Here is a 4,133-nt window from a genome sequence, read left to right as displayed (position 1 = left end):
GCCGTTGCCGGGGATTGGTTTTCGATTGACAATTCTCAAATTGGAAGTTAACTAGATTGAGCATTTTTCTTGCTTTGTTAATTCAGTTCAAGTTACTTGTTGAATTTTAATTTCTGCACTCTGTTACATGCTTTCTTTCTTATTGCCTTTAAATTCAAGCAACTAACTCACTGACTCACTAACTGTTTGAATTAATTCCTCAACTGCTCTAACCATACTCTTCCATTAACCAAGAGTATTTCACTTGTTTATTGCCTGTGCTGTGTTCTTGTATGACAGGTAGGAGAGGAGAGACATCAACTCCTCCATATACCGAACCAGAGAGGACCCTTCATAGACTTAGAAGGGAAGCAAGAGGGAAGAGAGTACTGGGAGAAGAAGAATCTGAAGGAGAATCTGAGGACAATTTTGAGGAAGCTTTAGATCTCAACATGGATAGAGAAGTACACAACCATGAGAGAGCTGATGGAAACAATGCCATTCCTGAGAGGAGGGTTCTTAGTTCATACATAAACCCAACCTCTGGGAATTGTGGTAGCAGCATTCAGAAACCACCCATTCAGGCCAACAATTTTGAACTCAAACCACAGCTAATATCACTTGTGGAGAATCATTGTTCATTTGGTGGGAGTGCTAATGAAGATCCAAACCAACATCTCACAAAATTCCTGAGAATTTGCGACACTGTGAAGTCCAATGGAGTCCAGGAAGATGCCTATAAACTGCTTTTGTTCCCATTTTCACTTAGGGACAAGGCAGCTAAGTGGCTGGAATCATTCCCAAGGGGGAGCCTAACAACCTGGGATGAGGTGGAAAGCATGTTTCTGGCACGTTTCTACCCCCCAGAAAAGGTCAATAGGCTTCGATCTGAGGTTCAGACTTTTAGACAACAAGATGGTGAAACTCTCTACGAGGCATGGGAGAGGTTCAAGGATTTGACAAGGAAATGCCCACCAGACATGTTCCATGACTGGGTGCAATTGCATATTTTCTATGATGGACTTTCTTATGAATCAAGGAAGGCTGTAGACCATTCATCAGGAGGTTCATTGAACAGGAAAAAGACTGTGGAAGAAGCCATTGAAGTGATCGAGACAGTGGCTGAGAATGAGTACTACTATGCTTCAGAGAGACACAACACTAAGGGAGTCATGGAGCTGAACCATGTTGATACAATTTTAGCCCAAAACAAGGTGTTTGCCAAGCAACTAGCAGAGCTTACCAGGCAATTAGAAACAAAGCAAGTGGCTGCAATACACACACAAGATCAAGAGGAAGTAAGCATTGAAGGAGGTGATTGGGAAGAGGCCAACTATGTGGGAAACCAACAAAGGCAATCATATGATCCACATTCCAACACTTACAACCCAGGATGGAAAAACCACCCAAACTTTGGGTGGGGGAACCAACAAACCCAACCACAAAACCACAAACCTTACAACCACAACCAACATAACAATTCCACATACCAAAATTCCAACCAAAGATCATACCAAGCCATACAAAACACTTACGCACAACCATCATATCATGGCCAAAATAATCAACCTACCCAACCTAATCCGAACCAACAATTTCAAGATCAATTAAACCGGATAGAAGGAATGCTTGCAACCATGAGTCAAGACATAACCGAATTGAAAGCTTTTAAGGAAGAAGTAAATTCTAACCTGCAAAACCAAGGAGCTGCCATCCAGAAGCTAGAAAATCAAATTTTGTATTTGTCTAAGCAAACCCCTGGGACAAGCGTTTCTCATGCTGCCAAGGCTATTGCAAGGGAAGAATGTAAGGCCATAACCCTCAGAAGTGGAAAGAATCTAAAGGAGATCTCAAAGGAAACCACAGAGGATGAAGCAAAGGAACATGTGAGAGACAAGGAACAAGGACAATCTTTTACACCGTCCGCAACAAAAGAAAAAGAAAAAGAGGTCATGAAGCCTTATACACCTAAAGCACCATATCCTCAACGTTTGATGAAAAGTGAAAAGGATGGTCAATTCTCCAGGTTCTTGGAGATTTTCAAGAAGCTTCAAATCAACATTCCGTTTGCTGAGGCAATAGAGCAAATGCCACTCTATGCAAAATTCTTAAAAGAATTAATGACCAAGAAGAGAAGCTGGAGAAATGAGGAAACTGTGTTGTTAACTGAAGAATGCAGTGCCATCATTCAGCACAAATTGCCTCAGAAATTGAAGGATCCAGGCAGTTTCCAAATCCCCTGCATCATAGGAGAAGTCATGGTGGAGAAGGCCTTGTGTGACTTAGGGGCCAGTATCAATTTGATGTCTCTAACAATGATGAGAAGAATGAAGATTGAGGAAGCCAAACCAACAAGAATGGCCCTCCAATTGGCAGATCGAACTTTTAAATTCCCTCATGGGATAGTTGAGGATTTGTTGGTGAAAGTGGGGATTTTATATTTCCTGCTAATTTTGTGGTGTTAGATATGGAGGAAGAAGCCAAAGCTTCAATAATTCTGGGAAGACCATTCCTGGCTACTGCTGGAGCCATCATAGATGTACAAAAGGGTGAACTCACTCTTAGACTACATGATGAGAAATTGGTGTTTAACGTATTCAAGGCAATGAGCTATCCATCAGAATCACTAAGGGAATGCATGAGGGTGGATGTAGTGGACATTGCAGTACAAGAAACCTTTGAGGAAACAACAAAGGAAGTGGCAGAGGAGGAATTCACCAAGGACATAGAAGTTAGTGACATCAAGGCTGCTGAAACAACCATGCCAAGCATGCCAGAGATAGTGAAAGAAGAGAAGGAAGCACCAAAACCTGAGCTCAAAGCATTGCCCCCTAATCTCAAGTATGCATACTTGGGTAGTGATGAGAGTCATCCTGTTATCATTAGCTCTGCCCTGAGTCAAGAACAGGAAGAAGAATTGATCAAGGTGCTACAAACTCATCAAGATGCCATTGGATGGACCCTAGCTGATTTGAAGGGATAAGTTCATCCATATGCATGCATAAAATCTTGTTAGAAGAGGATGCTAGACCCTCCATCCAAGCTCAGAGAAGATTGAATCCCGTCATGAAAGAAGTGGTACAAAAGGAGGTCATGAAGTTATGGCAGGCAGGGGTAATCTACCCCATTTCTGATAGCCCATGGGTTAGTCCCATCCATGTAGTTCCCAAGAAAGGTGGCATAACTGTGGTGCCAAATGAGAGGAACGAATTCATACCCACAAGAACTGTCACTGGGTGGAGGATGTGCATAGACTACAGGAAGCTCAATGAAGCCACCAGAAAAGATCATTTCCCACTCCCATTCATGGATCAGATGCTTGAAAGGCTTGCAGGACATGCTTACTATTGCTTTTTGGATGGATACTCAGGCTATAATCAGATAGTAGTTGATCCTAGAGATCAAGAGAAAACATCATTTGTTTGTCCATATGGAGTTTTTGCTTATAGACGCATGCCCTTTGGATTGTGCAATGCACCTGCCACTTTCTAAAGATGCATGCTGTCCATCTTTTCGGACATGATTGAAAAATTTATTGAGGTCTTCATGGACGATTTTTCTGTGTTTGGAGATTCCTTTCCTAGCTGCCTACACCACCTTGCCTTGGTGCTTAAGAGGTGCCAAGAGACTAACCTAGTATTAAACTGGGAAAAGTGTCATTTCATGGTCACAGAAGGAATAGTCCTTGGCCACAAAATCTCTAATAGAGGCATTGAGGTGGACAGAGCTAAGGTGGAACTCATTGAAAAATTACCTCCACCAAGTAATGTCAAGGCAGTTAGGAGTTTTTTGGGACACGCTGGTTTTTACAGAAGGTTTATTAGAGACTTTTCTAAAATAGCCAAACCTTTGAGTAACTTGCTTGTCTCTGATACACCCTTTGTATTTGATAAAAATTGCATGCTAGCCTATGAACTTTTGAAGCAAAAACTTTCCTCTGCACCTATCATTGCCCCACCTGATTGGAACTTACCTTTTGAACTGATGTGTGATGCATCAGACCTTGCTATTGGGGCAGTGTTAGGACAAAGGAAAGACAATTTGGTACATGTGATTTATTATGCCAGTAAAGTCTTGAATGATAACCAAAGGAATTACACAACCACTGAAAAAGAACTCTTGGCAATAGTCTTTGCATTTGACAAATTTAGATC

The 4,133-nt window shown here is 41.7% G+C and overlaps 1 non-coding gene across 1 annotated transcript; it reads right to left on the bottom strand.

Moving 5' to 3' along the window:
- Positions 1-857: 857 nt before the first annotated feature.
- Positions 858-961, bottom strand: LOC112780807 (small nucleolar RNA R71). The gene has a single exon (XR_003191621.1). It is a non-coding gene; the product is annotated as a small nucleolar RNA R71 (small nucleolar RNA).
- Between the last annotated feature and the right edge of the window lie 3,172 nt (positions 962-4,133).

This window comes from Arachis hypogaea, chromosome 19 (genome assembly GCF_003086295.3).
Source record: "Arachis hypogaea cultivar Tifrunner chromosome 19, arahy.Tifrunner.gnm2.J5K5, whole genome shotgun sequence".
Taxonomy (NCBI): Eukaryota; Viridiplantae; Streptophyta; class Magnoliopsida; order Fabales; family Fabaceae; genus Arachis; species Arachis hypogaea.
This window is presented reverse-complemented; position numbering and strand designations above follow the sequence as displayed.